At 39.2% G+C, this 18,355-nt stretch overlaps 1 long non-coding RNA gene across 1 annotated transcript in view; it reads left to right on the top strand.

Moving 5' to 3' along the window:
- LOC123788336 (uncharacterized) overlaps nt 1–18,355 on the top strand; it is a 603,154-nt gene that overhangs the window by 491,269 nt on the left and 93,530 nt on the right. The gene's annotated exons all lie outside the window — the stretch shown is intronic.

Here is an 18,355-nt window from a genome sequence, read left to right as displayed (position 1 = left end):
TTACGCCTTGACTCAAACAGCTTTACTGAATAAAAACCACAATGGAGATTGTAGGGCGTGGCTTATGGCAGTGGTTCTGAAACTTTAGCCTCCATCAGAACCACTTTCCAGGGTTTGATAAAGTACAGAGTGCTGGGCCCCATCCCCAGAGTTTCTGATTCCGCAGGTTTAGGATGAGGCCTGAGAATCTGTGTTTCTGCAAGTCCCCAGTGATGCTGATGCTCCTGGATTATACTTTGTGAACCACTGGCCTAGAAAATGGAAAGCATGAGATGGGGCGAGCATTTGCCCCAGATGTTCTTGGCACAACAAAAGTCATTTAATATTACAGAGTAGCGATGTTGGGAAGAAATACTAACAAGCCAACCTGAACCCTGTGAAGTAGACAGCTTGACCAGGGCCATTTGTTTAGGTGTTAACAGAGCTGGAACTAAAACCCAAGTCTTCTCAGGTACAGAAAAACTCTTAAGAACAAACGTCACTTATTTTTAGCCTTTCCTGCATCTGACCCGTAAGTAGATTTAATTATCTACACTCTCTCCATTCTCATGTTGATAAATAAGTGGAAGGCTGGCATCCAAGGAGGTCTGTTTGACCAATTGCTTTGAAAAACATTCTGGAACACTTGGGGTATAAATAAAGAGTGAAATCTGTTTTTATTGCCATCATTTTATTAATTTAGGCTGTGCATAAAATACACGCTATTTGAACATCAGGAGGATTTTGCTAATTCCCCCCCCCCCCCAAGAATGTCATTTTGGAAGAAGGTCTTGATGTGCTGTTTCTCATGTTTCTCTCTAATGTTCCCTGGCAAAGCATGTGCTAACAGCCTGGCTCCACAAGCATCTGGCTGGCACTAGAGCAACCCTGAGAGAGACAGAAGGACCTGCTCTTCATCATCTTTTCAGAAAGGATTTCAACTCTCTGGGGCTTGGCGGGAAGTCACGTCTTTTCTTCATCACTTTCTAACATTGGTATTCCTTTTGAAAGCCTATTTACTGAGGTTTCTGAAATGTCTTCTCTGACACCAAATTTGGTCATCATCCGACCATAAGATAATCAAAAGAGCCTGGGAACCATTTGGAGTGAAATGTATGGTGTGCCTTAGACTTGAGGCACAAGGGGAAGTGAGATGAGGCAGATGTAGGAGCTACAGCTTACGCACTGCATTTCTAGATGTCAGCAATGTTGAAATATGTAGCTTAAAGCAAGTGTAGAGCAGCAAAGGCTGGGATAGAAATAACACTCTATTTCCTGGGATGATTCATTTAAGGAGGCTATTTATTGCATACATAGTTTAAAGATTACATGCCCATTTTCTTGTATGATTGTTCATAGATGAATACAATCTACCGGCCCTAAAATAGCCTAACATTCCCTCAAAAAATAAAATAAAAAGACAGGGGGAGGAGAGTTCATCCCCGGAACATGGAATGTCTAGTTTCAATCGTGTAAGATGATTGTGGTAATAACTGATGTCTTTAACATGAGGTCACCAAGAATGATATTTTGTCCTTGATTGCTGTTTTGAGTCAGAGATTAAGTGGAACACAACTCCCCAGGCCAAAGCTTCATTGGAAAGGATGAATATGTTAAGAATGTCTTTCAACTACATGGAGAGTTGAGCACAGCATCTTTGGCTCAACCCCTGGATGTCTTCCATTTTGGTTCTCTGGCAGATATCTGCCTAGGAATCCTCTGGGCTCTGTCTGTGGTATATGTGGGATATACCCAGGTTTCAGTTTTATTTCTGTGTCCTTAGGTAGGAATTTGTGCCAATTTAGAGCTCCTTGATTTGAAGGCCAAGCCACCTCAGAGTAGCCAGAAACCATTCCATGGGATGCAGGTGTTTCCTGGGCGGGTATTTAAAAGACTATACGTCTCCGGCCTGTTTACCAAGCCCTTACTAAGGAATCAAATCACCTCTTCCTGGTAACATTCAAACACACTCTTTATTTGCTTGGCTAGTTCTGTCTTTTTCCTTTTTTGCCAGTCGTGTTGTCTCCTTCCATCCAGGAATAGCTCCAGCAGTCTACTTAGGATATTTTTATTGGAAGACTATGCAGCAAATGTATCCTATCCTCTGGTCCTCCGAAATTACTTTAAGGTAATTTCTCTCCCTCTTTGTGTTTCTCCACTTCATCATTGCAAAAACTAGCACATTAAATGGCTCCCTGCTGCCCTTTACCTTCAAAACCAAGCAATGGGTATAACAAACATGTATTTAGCATTCCATCTGCAAGCTCCTCTCAGAGAATCCATAGTACTTTAGAACTCCATTTTGAAAAGGGGAAATACGATGGGGAAGACAGAGAAATAAGAATTACCTAGGTGAAAATAAACTGAAAATAAAATTCACTTTTATTAGATATGGTCTCCAGAAATTTATAGACTACTAAAGAAAATAACTCCATCACTACAGTTGCTTCACTGAGGTCACAGAAACCATATTCTATATAAGATTTGCAAAGTCTTTCTCCTGGGGTTGACGGAGTGGTTAATCATTATTACTATTATGTTTTTTCAGTGTTTGTAATTCAAATCATTTAATATAATCTGAGTAATCATTTAAATTTCAGGTGCATAGTTAACTTTGGAGTTTCCAAACATTTTTTTGGTGCAGTATCAAATAGTATTCTTCAAAATAAGTCTGTAAGTTAACATTATTATATTGCATTTTAAAATGAGGAACCAGAGGTACACAGAGTGAAGCAACTTGCCTGGATCAGGCAGTTAGTGATAGAGTGGCCCAAATCCAGTGATTCCAAATCCTGCCTCCAGAACTTCCTATTACAAGCACCTGGGGAGTTTCAGGGGGGAAAAACAAAATCAGTGCCCAGGCCCCAACTCAGAAAAATTAAATCAGAATATCCGAGGGTAGGGTCCATCCAAGAATCAGTATATTCTAGAAATTCCCTAGGAGATTCTCATGTGCAGTCAATGGTGGGATCCATAGCACTAATCTGAATGGCTTTCTTTATTATAGCTATTATTGGAGCATATATTATTTAATCAACTCAGTATCTTGCAGCATAGGCAGGAGGACTAAAAGCAAAATAGCTGGCATGCCATTTGTTATCTCTTATTCTCCTCAGCCAGTGTTTTGGGTATGCCTTTACCTAAACCCCATGAAAACATGGGGATATTGAATACTAATAACTAAAAGAATGCTTGGAATGGCAGGGATAGCATACAAAGCAAGCAAAGAGAAGGTCCGAACTAGTGGATTCTATTGAGTATTCCAGTTTCATTCATCCCATTACCATGCACACCACTCCCTTTGCTCATTGAACCAATCGTCCTTAGTCTTTAGCTTCTACTCAAGAGGGAGGGGATGTGACTATGAAATGCAGTCTCTGACCAAATGCACACCAATAGCTTTTTCTCTTTAGGTCAGTTACCAGTGAATTGTGAACTTCCATTCAGAGTAGCTGTGACTTTTGTTTCATTGGTGATTCGAAATGCTCCTACAATTCCTAGTGAAGCAGGGAGAATATTTTGCAACTCTGTACTTACTCTATGCATTTACTCTGCATCACACCTCTTTTGAATGAGCCCTCTTTCTCTTGAGACAGTCTAGAGGCCTGCCTTCCAAAAGTAGAAGATGAAAGGATCGGCTATTGACCTGTTTAGCATGACACTGGATTAGAAAACAAAGTGTGGAGGAAGAGGGAATTCACTAAACTCCACAATCCCTTCTTTAGCTGACAGTCAGCTATACTTAGTAGGTGGAATAGCAAAAAGTTTTATGTAAAGGTGATCCAGTGAGAAAGAGAAAGTTTGACAACCCCTTCTGGTTTCTGAGAATGGAGAAAAGGCAGATAAAAATGGTAGCAGAAGGAAGGCTTCCGATTATGTTCTAGTATCCCTGCTTCAAATCTTCAGTAGATTGTAATAGAGTGAAGAGAACACCTCGTGCTCCTGCCTTAGTTTGGGCTTCTGAAGGAGAACGGTGTGTATTTATCATCTACTCATCCAACGGTACTTACTGAGCGTCTGCTCTGTACTGGTAACTGTTCTGAGTGACAGAGCTAGAGCAGCCTCACTCGGTGCCCATGTGGCGCTGACGACAGAAGAGAGGAGTTTTGTTAGAGGGTTGACTTAAATCTGAAAGAGAGGTGTATCTACGGAACTACCCAGAGACTGAGCTATTCAGAGAATCTAAACTAGTATATTGGTCTAGATTGCTGAACTGATACAATAATTTTAGTTCCCTTCTCTCAGGGGCAGACAGTGTTCCAGAGCATACCATAGCAATTAGCTCTAAGAAAACAAACAAACGGGGTGCCTGGGTGGCACAGCGGTTGGGCGTCTGCCTTCGGCTCAGGGCGTGATCCCGGTCCTCTGGGATCGAGCCCCACATCAGGCTCCTCCGCTAGGAGCCTGCTTCTTCCTCTCCCACTCCCCCTGCTTGTGTTCCCTCTCTCACTGGCTGTCTCTATCTCTGTCAAATAAATAAATAAAATCTTTTTTAAAAAAAAAGGAAAAGAAAACAAACAAGCAAAGCGGTGTTCCTCAACATATTATTAATTTTGAAGCTCTGCTCTCTTATGGAACAGGGATGTAGTAGGAGAACAGAATACCTGGGAAGGGGAAATGCCTAGGACAGAGTATTGTCATTGCTCATCGTCAACACTGGTATGCCTAGGAGGCCTCAGAGAGGATCCAGAAATGAATGGTCTGGAGAACTAAGATCCTACTGTTGTGTATTTGTGCTGATGCATTTTTTTGACACCTTTAGGCTGAGAACTAGAACTGTGCCCTTTATTATAAAGATCAACTCCCGAGGGAAAAGAATAGGATAGGTAAGCTGTTTTGGTCATTGAAACTAGGTAATGCCCATGCTTGAAGGAATTTATGTGCATTTTTTCATATTCTAAGTCATTGAAACAGCTGTTGTGAACTTCCATAGACTTCAAAAAACCCTCACAGTTATGTGGAACCTTCTTATAAAATGTGGTAACCAAATAGCTAGGTCCTCTTCCTAAGTATCATGAATAACATCTCAGTTTCATCTTTCGTTTGACATCCATTTAGTGCTTGACATTGTCTTCTTAGTTTTTGTTTTTGTTTTTAAAGATTTTATTTATTTATTTGACAGAGATAGAGACAGCCAGCGAGAGAGGGAACACAAGCAGGGGGAGTGGGAGAGGAAGAAGCAGGCTCATAGCGGAGGAGCCTGATGTGGGGCTCGATCCCACAACGCCAGGATCACGCCCTGAGCCGAAGGCAGACGCTTAACCGCTGTGCCACCCAGGCGCCCCTGTCTTCTTAGTTTTTACTCTCGTTAGACTCTCCATTTTATTTGTCTGCAGTGTCTCTAAATATACCAATAACAATTCTGTGATCAAGGGGCAATATAGGGTCTCATCTAAAGATCTAAGAGCTTTTTCAGAATAAAACTGCTTCTCTAGGAAGATTGTGGCATGGCAAGAAGACTGTTTTAGCCTTGCCTTTTGCCCATGTAGTGTCAGTTACATATTTACAGTATCTGGCATGTTTCCTAAGTATAGATATACACAATGAGGTACTCAGTGGCGTCCAACCATGGCTACTTCATTTTTACTTGTATATTCAGCAAAGAGCCTGAAGTATGAGGCAGTGGGTACAATGAATGCAATTCCGTGGTAATGATGATGAAAGTAAGCAATTCTCCTCCAAGGAAAGATCATCTTTTCTTGGTTCATTAATTGGTGAAAGAACTTAGATCAGCATAAAATGCCTTTAGCCGGTAATTAGCATGCAGATAAGCACTGGCCCTCAGGCCCAGGATTTAAAAGGAACTTGGCTGGGCTTAAACGGAATGCTGGAGGCAAACATATTTTAATAAAAATAAAATAATAATTCCCCAAAGCATTGGTAATATTTGCTTTATGATGTTTTCATTTTTAATCCTGTGAACCCCACCTTGAGAGTTGACTCTATTATTAAGAGTCACCATTGAGGTCATTGGAATGAATTCTTTAAGAAATAAAGAAGAGTACATGTTGCTTCTGAAGAAGACCTGTGGGTTTTCCATTAGAACTTTTATGAAACATACATATCTGGTGCACAACACCTGGGCTTTATACAGGAGTATATTTTACAAAGGCTATAAAATTGCAGCAGAGGTTAATAAATTTGGTACCCCAATATCAACTCCACATCTCAAAACTAGCAATCATCTTTGTATTTTTCAGGATAAGCTAAAGTATGACACTGTAACAGATTAATCCTGGAATTTCTGTGACTTAACACAAGCAGAGTTGATTTCCCACTCAGACTCTTACAGGAAATCTCTGCCTTTAGTGCCCTTGGTTTTTGGTCATGCCACTTTGAAGAATGAGGAGGTAGACCAGATGAAGAATGGTGGGCAGCAAAGTAAAGTTTATTGAGCAATAGTACAAAGCTCCCGGAGAAGGAGGGGACCCAAGAGGGTTGCCCTTAGAGTTTCTAAGTTGAGGGGTTTTTATGAGCTCTTTTGCAGAATTATCTTAAGCAATCAGGGTGAGTTGTGCCAATCAGGGCTTTGGCCACATATCTGTCTACCTATTAGGTTAATGTCAATGTGCTGAAGATCTTTCTTTGCTGACATCCAGGGACTTAGGTCTTTACTGCCCCTTGCCTGTGATGGTGACAAATGTTTTGTTGTTAATTGTCTTAATTTATGACATTTTTCAGAAGTCATTTCTCCAAAGGCTACAAAACAATGCTAGTATGGGCCTGTCTAAAAGCTGCAAAGCAGGATGTTAGTGCTGTTTTATCTTAGCTGTCTTGACTCCATATTTTCTTGTTGGGGACCCTGGCCCTGACTACCTAACTGTCCAACTAACTCCTAACAAGTTCTTATGCAGTCGAGTAGGAGCCACTCCTCCACGTCTTTCCACCTGGACCCAGGCCTTTGGAGGCTCTGAAAATTTATAGCTGCACAGTCTGGAACACATGTCACTGACTCTTGAAGGCTTCAGCCTAGAAATGAGACTTGTTCCTTCTGCTTTGAGCCCATTAATCAGCACTAGTCCTCTGGCCCTACCAAACTGGAAAGGGGTTGAGAAATGGGGGGGGGGCACTCAGTACACAATACTATTTCATTTTAAAGTCATACAGTGGAAGATTTTACCAAAGCCTTCATGTCCTGTTTTGCTGCAACAAATTTCGTCAAGCTTAGGGTAACCAAAATGCTTTTTTCAGAACAAGAATAAGAAAGTGTGGACATTTTTTTCTAGAGTGATGTAACAAAAATGACTATGGTGAAACAGAGGTGGTGCACTGACCACTTTCATATGGTATTTAAGACTAGTGTCCATTGAGGGGTACCTGGCTGGCTCAGTTGGTTAAGCATCTGACTTTGGCTCAGGTCATGTTCTCAGGGTCTCAGGGATGGAGCCCAGAGTGGGGCTCCCTGATCAGTGGGGAGTCTGCTTCTCCCTCTCCCTCTCCCTCTGCCCCTGCCCCAGCCCCGGCTCATGCTCGCTCTCTCTCGCAAATAAATCTTAAAAAAAAAAAAAAAAAAAAAAAAAGATGTAGTCTCCATTGAATTCTACCAAAGGCTTTTAGTTTTAAAATTTTTAAGTTGTTTATGTAGAACAGTACTTCTTTTTTTTTTTTTAATTTTATCATGTTATGTTAGTAACCACACAGTACATCATTAGTTTTTGATGTAGTGTTCCATGATTCGTTGTTTGTGTATAACACCCAGTGCTCCATGCAATACATGCCCTCCTTCATACCCATCACTGGGCTAACCCATCCCCCCACCCCCCTCCTCTCTGAAACCCTCAGTTTGTTTCCCAGAGTCCATAGTCTCTAATAGTTTGTCTCCCCGTCTGATTCCCCCCCTTCATTGTTCCCTTCCTTCTCCTCCTCCATGCTATTTCTTATGTTCCACATATAAGTGAAACCAGATAATTGTCTTTCTCTGCTTGACTCATTTCACTTAGCATAATCTCCTCCAGTTCCATCCATGTTGATGCAAACGTTGGGTATTCATCCTTTCTGATGGCTGAGTAATATTCCCTTTTATATATGGACCACATCTTCTTTATCCGTTCATCTGTTGAAGGGCATCTCAGCTCCTTCCACAGTTTGGCTATTATGGACATTGCTGCTATGAACATTGGGGTGCATGTGGCCCTTCTTTTCACTACATCTGTATCTTTGGGGTCAATACCTAGTAGTGCAATTGCTGGGTCATAGGGTGGCACTATTTTTAAGGAACCTCCACACTGTTTTCCAAAGTGGCTGCACCAACCTGCATTCCCCCCAACAGTGTAAGAGGGTTCCCTTTTCTCCGCATCCTCTCCAGCATTTGTTGTTTCCTTCCTTGTTAATTTCTGCCATTCTAACTGTTGTAAGGTGGTATCTCAGTGTGGTTTTGATTTGAATTTCCCTGATGGCTAATGATGTTGAACATTTTTTCAGGTGTCTGTTAGCCATTTGTATGTCTTCTTTGGAGAAGTGTCTATTCATGTCTTCTGCCCATTTTTTGACTTGATTATATGTTTTTTGGGTGTAGAGTTTGAGAAGTTCTTTATAGATCTTGGATACCAGCCCTTTATCTGTAGTGTCATTTGAAAATATCTTTGCCCATTCTGTGGGTTGCCTCTTTATTTTGTTGACTGTTTCCTTTGCTGTGCAGAAGCTTTTTATTATGATGAAGTCCCAAAAGTTCATTTTCACTTTTGTTTCCCTTGCCTTTGGAGACATGTCTTGAAAGAAGTTGCTGTGACCGATGTCGAAGAGGTTACTGCCTATGTTCTCCTCTAGGATTTTGATGGATTCCTGTCTCACATCGAGGTCTTCCATCCATTTAGAGTTTATCTTTGTGTATGGTGTAAGAGAATGGTCACGTTTTATTCTTTTGTATATAGCTGTCCAATTTGCCCAGCATCATTAATTGAAGAGACTGTCTTTTTTCCATTCTACTTTTTCCTGTTTGGTCAAAGATTATTTGACCATAGAGTTGAGGGTCCATATCTGGGCTCTCTATTCTGTTCCATTGATCTATGTGTCTGTTTTTGTGACAGTACCATGCTGTCTTAATGATTGCAGCTTTGGAATATAGCTTGAAATCAGGCAACGTGATGCCCCCAGCTTTGTTTTTCTTTTTCAACATTTCCTTTGTGATTTGGGGTCTTTTCTGGTTCTATACAAATTTTAGGATTGTTTGTTCCAGCTCTTTGAAAAACACCATTGGTATTTTGATCGGGATGACATTGAAAGTATAGATTGCTCTGGGCAGCACAGACATTTTAATAATGTTTATTCTTCCAATCCATGAGTATGGAATGTTTTTCCATCTTTTTGTGTCGTCTTAAATTTCTTTCATCAGTGTTCTGTAGTTTCTAGAGTATAGATCCTTTACCTCTTTGATTAGGTTTATTCCAAGGTATCTTATGGTTTTTGGTGCTGTTGTAAATGGAATCAATTCCCTAATTTCTCTTTCTACAGTTACATTTTTAGTGTATAGAGATGCAACTGATTTCTGTGCATTGATTTTGTATCCTACCACATTACTGAATTGCTGTATGAGTTCTAGTAATTTGGGGGTGGAGTCTTTTGGGTTTTCCATGTAAAGCATCATGTCATCTGTGAAGACAGAGAGAGTTTGACTTCTTCTTTGCCAATAGATCAGTATTTCTTAATCTTCTTCTTTTTTTTTTTTTTTTCCAATGTGTCCACCAGGGAGCCTTTTCACATATTTGTTTACTTAAATGACCCCCTCACGAAATATCCTACTATAGATATACCAGATCTCTGTTTATGTACCATATGTATATCTGAGCTTTACACATAAGACCACTAAGGGTTCTTTGTCCCCCAAGGACCAATTTTCACACCCTTGAAGGTAATATCACCCCTCATGAGAATGCATGATCAAAATTTAGCAAAGCAGAATTGAAACATGACCTATAGTCTAGCATTAATGTAACTGGTTCCACATATTTTGCATGGCTCTATCATATTTTCTACAGTTGTTTCCCATGACCCATTAGGAGTCATGCACCCCCACCTAATTTTCCGTATTTCTTTACCAATACTATGAGGGTGGCATAATTTAGTGATTTGGAGCACAGGCTCTGGAATTAAATAGCATATTTTCAAATCCTACTACCCTCACTAGGAAGATCTCAGGTCTTTGACAAGTTGTTTAGAACCTCTACACCTCAGGTTTGTTTTTGTTTTTGTCTTTAATTTTGTTTTCTTTTTTAAAATCTACAAATGGGGGCACCTGGGTGTCTCAGCTGTTAAGCTGAGGTCTGCCTTCAGCTCAGGTCATGATCCCAGAGTCCTGAGATCGAGCCCTGCATTGGGCTCCCTGCTTGGTGGGAAGTCTGCTTCTCCCTCTCACACTCCTCTTGCTTGTGTTCTCTCTCTCGTCTCTCTCTGTCAAATAAATAAAATCTTTAAAAATAATAGCAATAAAATTAAATTAAAATAAAAGTTTAAAATCTATAAATGGATCCTAGTAGAACCTATGTTATAGCATTATCCGACTAATGCAGGTCAGTGTTTTCTCATATTGCCTAAAACGTAGTTTGTGGTAAATGTTTTTATCATTGTTGTGGTTGGTGTTCTCATGCTTCTGTAGGCCTATTTCATTGCCCCCAAATCCCAGAAGTTTTTACTGGAAAGAAAAGAAGCTGAAGCTAAAACTTTTCTGTAGTGTGTCTTAATCCAGTGTCACCAAAGGCCTTAATCCTTATTTTAGGGCTGGCAGTGCTACCTTTCTGGCTTCAGATCCCAGGGTCACCCAGGTCAGTACTAGGTTTTGAGCAAGGAACCACAGAAATCCCTTTGGTTTGGGGAAGGCACAGATTTGTGGAAGATTAAATGCTTTCTTTGATATTTTGGCCCAACTCCCCTAAAAGTTATAAAACTGAAGGTCAGGACTCTCACTCAGATTTTAAAGAAACAGCCTCCCAGCAAAAGTAGCAGCTGAGAGAGGAAAGAGTTGTGGTGTCTCTAAATCTGTGCATGAGACCCATCTGTAAGGGAGAGTGGAAAGAACGCTAACTGGGCTTAGAGTTCAGAGTTCTGAGTTCAAATCATAGAGGCATTATTGACTCACTAGGGATACTTGGACCAATCATGTAATCCCATTGAGCCTTGGTTTCATCTATAAGATACAGATTGTAGTGTCTACCTCATTGACGGATTTTGTTGGGCTCAAATGAATTAGTATTAATGCATTGATGAGAATACACATTAAAGACCAAGACTGTATGCAAATGTGAAAGATTATTATCTACACCTACTTTCACCCATACCTTGGTCTGATTTTTCTAGTTACTGTGGGAAAGCAAGGATGATTTTCTGATTACAAATCTTTCATCTATTTATTCCATATCATGACCCCATCTAATTAGAAAGGTAGTGCTATTGAATTGTAATATGAATACTCACTCAAAGTGCTCATGATAATTATAAAATGTCTGAGATCTCCCCCAAAGCACTAAATCTACCATTTTTTCCCATAACGTCTGCCAAATACATTTAAGACTAGATGGAATTTAATGGCCAGAAATCCACATCTGCATTCTCTTTTCCTTTACTTCTGAGCTAATGGAATGAAAATCTGTTAAAAAGAACTTATCTCCATACCTTGGCCTGTTTCTAGTTGTCTCTGTAAATAAGGTTATAGGAAGGGATATAAATTGGAGACTTTTGATGTTTGGCATGAAGCATTAACGTGGCTCCTTTGGACAGATGCTAAAGATCATAAAATGCCAGGTGTTCACATACACAAGATAGAATCAGAAATCTCTCGGGATAAAGGCCAAAAGTGGCAAGGGCAGATCAGCTCACCTGGGAAGTTTCCTTCTGCCCTCCTTGTATCTCCCCCTTTAACTCAACATGCATGTGAATGGGAAGAGATTAGTCTCAGAGGCTTAAGAAGTTATTGTAATTTGGGATCTTAGGAAAATCTCCCAGAATTGAATATAGAAGGGATATTTGTCACTCCTATGAGGTGTGGTGTCCCACGAGGAAAATAACAAGCCCCTGAACTTTTGCCAACCAGTCTCTTTAGGATCTAGGTGATGAAGCTCTAAGGAGCTGGGAGGAACATTGTTTAGCTGATGAAAGTATAGTAGATTTCCAATTCTCTGCTATATGATATATTCCCCCCTATATTAGCAGGAAAATTTGAGCTGCTTTGCATGAATATTTTAAAAAATGAATGCAACTCAGCATAACATTAGTATTTTTAAAATATACAGTGTTGAGTTTTACAAATAATATACTTCTTTTTTATCCATGACCTGTAAGTTGACCTTGTACCTCCTCTTGCTCGGCCATCTCTTTCTCCTGCTAGTCTCCTGTCTTTTCCATGTCAGTCTGTATATCAGGGCAGATGCCTAGGGCATGGCCATTGTAATTCCATATATTGTTTATTACACATAGGGAGAAATCTGTGAAAGAGCCAGAGAGCAGCACTGGTTCAGAGTGGCAAAAAATTGGGGCATTGGACATTAAGCACAGATACATTTAATTATTTACACAGAATTAATAAGGTACTGGGTTGTTTTTAAAAGCTATGATCAAGTGACTGTTACAGATACTATTTACAAAATTGATACTTCACTAGGAGACAAACCAAGTTTAGTAACATGATTAAATAGAAATTAAATTAAGGAAAATGCATAATCATATTCTTATTAATATGTTAACTTTGTAAAGATTGTTTGCACATTGTGGGCATTGAGCAAGATAACTAAAGCACATTAATTAGATTTCAAGTGAATTGCCACCATGTTAATTCATATTTTATAAGAATAGTAATTAAAATCCAACATGTTATAGCTATAGTACGGTATTTTATTATATTCCATACTAACATTTCCTTATAAGTAATTTTAAAACATCAACTTAATGGATTGGTAAAAGTGCAATAGTGTAACTGGGCATTTATTGTTAATAGAATCCAGATTATGAAGTGAATTTTTATTATTCTTAAAGTCATTCACAGCACAATTTTAATGACATAATACTTACATTCCATTAGGGGTTCTTTTGTAGCCACTTTGTGCTGTGAATGACTTTCTATATGCATATTTAAATAAATATTGGTTTTACATCCATTTCTCTAACCTTCTTTTATTTATATAACAAAACATAATTATCCTGGTCTTTGGATTTGAGTATCAAGTTTGGTAGGTATGTAATATGTCACAAGTTTTGTGGACTGGAATTTTATTTGGTCAGACCACCATGTCAGTTTGCCAAATATTTCCCATATTTGAATAAAGGTGAGGATGTAAGGGGTGATTCTGCTTCTATTTGAAGGAGTAATTATAAGAAAGATGATGAGATAAATATTAAAATGGGTGAAGTCAGTTTAGGTCTTTTTGGTGAGTAAACTACCCTCTTGGTCATCGGCCTTTTGGAAAACAAAAATTTCATAGCTCTGTCAACTCGGATCTCAGCAAGGCCCCTGTAGTTGATAATGCCGTGGTGTTCACTGAAAAATGTTGCAGAGAAACTAGTGAGAAATCATAGCAATGGGCTGTTGATCAGATCAATTTGAAATGGCAGCTACCTTGCTGAGAGTCTTCCGCAAGTTCCCATGCTGTTGTTTGAGACAACTTCCTCTTCCTTTCCTTCAGTGCTTGAGGTCAATGAGGAGATGTGGCCCAAGGGAAGGGTCTTAAACATGTTTCCAGTAAGGATGTGGGAAATGTGTTAGTATTTCAACTTTTTAGATAAGGAAACAAGTGCAAGTATGTAAAATGCAGTGCCAAAAATTTCCCAATATTCCCAGTGGAGGCTGTTGGTTGCATTTCCCTTGTGACTGGTATCAACTACTCTCCACTACTGTTCTCAACACAGATTTCAACCACATAATCCTACTTAATTCAACACTACCTTCTGAAGTGTTTAGGCTCTCTGTACTGCTTTACCCAAGTGTAGCTGCAACCTTGTGGTGGACACTGGGACTCCTGCCCAAATCATCCTCAGGAGTGAAGGATTTAAACTTCCAGTTGCTGGTGCCTCAGAGTTCAGACCCCTCCAGATACTGCCTTGGATGGAGAGCGGCCTCACACAAACTCATGTCCACTTCCTGCAACCAATAACTAATCAAAATTTCAAGGGCCCAGCCATCTGACCCCAAAGTAGGGAAGATTTGAAGAGTAACCGTTCCTTACAACTCTCTGCAGAGTCATCTGTGACTTCCACTGAGGCCACATTGCAGTTCAACATCTCATTTTGTCCAATCCTGCTTTTTTTTTTTTTTTTCCCATTCTCTTCCATAGGTTAGATCCCCAGAGCTCTCCCTGATAAATTTCCTGCATGTTAAACTCCATCTCAGGGACTGCTGGCCAGGTAAATCAATTGCAGCAACCCTGCACTGCTTCTAGATCTGAAATTTGTCATTATTTTGTGGAGATCATAGAGTTAATTCTACATTAATGCTATTTTGTATTTCTGGTCCAGATACACACTTCCTGAATGGCTTAACTAAAGAAAACAACAGTCGAATCTAGACGATAGTGTTAATAAAGGGGTTGAGTGTATAGGATTTAAGAGAGCCTTAATCTCAGAGAGTGTTAGATAAAATGAGGGAATCTTACAATGAGAGATAATTGGATTCAGATCTTGAATACATTACCTAGAAATCAGGAATATGAATTTAAGTGATTGTATTAAAAAAAAAAAAGAGCATTTCCCTTTGCAATCTTCAGTGTTCAGTAATTAGGTAAAAGTCCCAGAGGAAGGTATGTTTTGCCTTTGTAGCTTCAGTCATGGGTTGACTATTGGAGCAAAGACTTCAAGTTTGCTACAGGGAAAGGAGATCGAGCAAGTGAGGAAATTTCTCTTGTAGGTTTTCCCAGTGTAGAACACTTAAGCTCATTACCCTTTATACATAATGAAGTCACTCACTGAACTTCTTAAGTGCCCCTTGGCTGAACACATCCCAGGACAACCAGCATGGAGCCAAGAGGAAAACAAAATTCTTTCATATTAATAACACTTTTGGAGATCCTTCATGGAATCTTTCCAAATATTTGAAAAAACAACTCTAAATAGATTGTTATAAAGAGTTTTATTTTAGCATCCAGGTACTTTCTAGACAGTTCTGTGACTATGAGCTTTCTCTGAGCTCTTAACTCTCCCCAGTGAATTTCCATAGCTTCATTCAATACAATATTTATGTTTTCCAAACTGTAGCTATAAAAGTTTCCTATTTTCTCTATTTTCAATTTGAGATTCAGAACATTTCTATGTTTCAAACTTTCTTTATCTTCCTGGTGCCATTAAATCATAGCATTCTCTGATTCCCCCCCCCCCCAGATAATGTTTACTCAGACTTAGAAACTGAAGATTTAGCTGGGTTGTACGTAAATGAGAAGTCTCTTTAATAAGCTACATTAGGGAAAGTCATCACCCTGGCTGTCCCTGGGGAAGTCTGTTTCTATGATATGAACTTATTTGTTTAATCACATGTTTTATTTAAATAATAGTATGTAGTATATACTTCAAACCCCAAGTTATCAAAGATGACCTTTGAAATAAGAAATGCTATGCTATAGAACCCAGCAAGTTTCCCTTCCCTGCATCCTCTCCTTTCCTTTCCACTTTTTACTTTCTTCTTTGCATGTATATTCCTTATTCTACTAGAAACACTGATAGATTCTAATAATGCAAGGATTACACATTCACTTACTCAGCAAATGTTTATTGAACTTCTATTATGTGCCAACACATGTGTTAGAAATTTGGGATATATTTTTTACTCAAGCAGGCATTTCCCTTCCCCAAAGAAACTTAATGTAGAGGGGGAAAAAAACTTCCCTTTATTCTTCTAGGTTCTATGACTTAGCTTAAGAATTACACTGACAGAAACAGATTAACAGAGTGAAAGTGTATAAATTTGCTTTAATATTTTTTACATGTACATAAGAGTCTTCAAAAAGAAAATGAAGATCCAAAGAAGCTGTAAAGCCCTAAAGAATGCAAGGGTTAGGAGTGCTGAACCCCTGCACAGTCAAAAATCCCCGTATAGCCTACTGTTGCCTGGAAGCCTTACTGATAACATAAAAGTCAATTAACACATATTTTGTATGTTTTATGTATTATATGCAATATTCTTACAATAAAGTAAGCTAGAGAAAAGAAACTGTTACTAAGAGATCATAAGGAAAATATATTTAAGTACTATATTGTATTTATATATTTTTAAAAATTGTGTTTTAGTGGACCCAGTGCAGTTCAAACCCATGTTGTTCACAGCTCAACTGTACTTGGGCTAGGAGCAGTAAATCACGGGACCGTGATAAGGAAATACATGGGGGAAACTAATGGAAGATAAGGACCCTTTTACTGGGTTTGTTTGTATAGATCCATTTCAGTATTGACTCCCAGTCAGGTGATATGTTCTTCTCCGTACAAGGAGGTCACTTTTGTCATGGGAAATGTTATGCCTGCTTTTAGGTAGAAAGGAGAAGGTCAGAGAGACCTTGCTGCATCTGCTGTTTCCCAGGTGCCTTCAGCTCAAAATAATCAATATTCCATAGCAGGATATTTTAGGGTGGGACATTCTGAATCCCTTCAGTAACATGAAGTGACTCCTGATTTCAGAAAGTTCACTATGGAGGAGGAGACTCAGACCATGTAACAGTCATACATCAAATCGTTATATGCATTAGTGGCTACACAGCAATGAGATTGAGAACCTCCCAATTCTACTTTTGGGATCCAGGAGACTATCAACAAGACAAAGAGAAATCCAGGCAAGAAAATAGCTTGTGCAAATATATGGGGCTTAACAGCGAAAACGTACAACAACAGCATAATTAAGGGGCATTGACATGTAGGTCTGCACAGGGAAAACATGGGAAAAGAAGCTGACACGTTAGCAAAGGGCTAGATCATCATCTTGCCTTTCTTACCGAGAAGGTTAGTGATGGAAATGGTGTTAGAGAAAGCAAACTGGCCGCCCAAAATTTGGGGTCCCCTTTTGTAATACAGAATTACTGGCAAATACAGCTTCTCAGCTGGGGGCTACATGTTCCAGTCTCTGACAAACCTAGATTGTGACTGGTGTTCACCAATTAAATATAAGCAGCAGGGTTATGTGTCTCTCCCAGGTGAAGGGGGTACAAAAAAAACTGACCTGGGTTCTTGAATAACTGGAGGAATCATATCCCCACACTGCTAACCAAGAACTCCTACATTAGACAGATACACAATAGGGAAATTAACTTTTATGTGGTTATGCTACAGGCATTTTCAATTTTCTTTGTCATTGCAGCTAGCTTTACCCTAATAAATGCGTGGGGCCATTAGAGGATTTTTCACAGAGGTATGACATGATCAGATGTATCCTTTTGAAAAAGGAAGATGTATTGGTGTAAGCAGGAAGATCATGGTATCAGGAAAGTATAATAAGCTACTGGAAGGTTAGGATTTGTCTCGGGAATTTTACTGCAAAAAGAGAGAGGATAGCTCTGGGTAACATTTGGATGGCCCATCCTATAAAAATTGCTCCTAGCTTAGGATAGTTTAGATGGCTTCCAGGGTTTGACATATGAATGGCAAATTTAAAAAAATACAAAAATATCCAGTTAGTAATGAAATTAATGGTACAGTAAACATGCATATTAGATTTGAAGCACCCAAAATGCAAAGATTATGATGACTGTGTTCTGGACTACTTCATCAAAATATTTAAAACGAGATTCTATTTTTAATGGGAAATCAACATCTCGTTGTAAAAAGGGCTATCTTTGGTTTAAGTCTTATTTATAGAAAATGGTTCTTTTTCATATAGATACTAGCCACCTCATAAAGACAGGATTGCCACGATATATTTCAGGCAAGAGTGTCTAGAGACTTATAAATGCATGGAGAGTGGAGCTTGAAGAGAGAAATCCCCTCTGCCAGGGTATAGAATGCCAGATAATGAATCCTTATGGAGGTGACATTACCAGTTGGAGTCTGGAAGGAGAGAAGTCAAGGAAATAAGAGCTGTTATAGAATGAATGATTGTGGTAATTAAGATTATGGGTAAAGAAGGGTTTAGTTATTGCAATGCAAATAAATCAGGGGTATGTTTTAAGCAATGAAACAGTGTGCCTCTTGGAATTTTTCAAGTTCTGGCTTTTTTTGTTTCCATAAAACCTAATGTTCCGTCAGGAAGTGTCTTACTCTAGTAAGACATATAGAAAAATGGCAATTGCTAAAATATACAAAAAGGCTTATACACCCACCTAGCTGCCTTGAACCAGTTTTGGATTAAAACAACAAAAAAGATATCAATCGTATTTCTCAATCAGTATTTAGCATGTCATTACCAACCTTGGCAGGAATAAATGACACGTTGGTAGGTGACGCTAACGAAGATGACATTTTAAATTCAGATCGACAAAACTCA

Source organism: Ursus americanus, chromosome 20 (assembly GCF_024610735.1).
Source record: "Ursus americanus isolate L20-20 chromosome 20, mUrsAme1.1.p, whole genome shotgun sequence".
Taxonomy (NCBI): domain Eukaryota; kingdom Metazoa; phylum Chordata; class Mammalia; order Carnivora; family Ursidae; genus Ursus; species Ursus americanus.
This window is presented reverse-complemented; position numbering and strand designations above follow the sequence as displayed.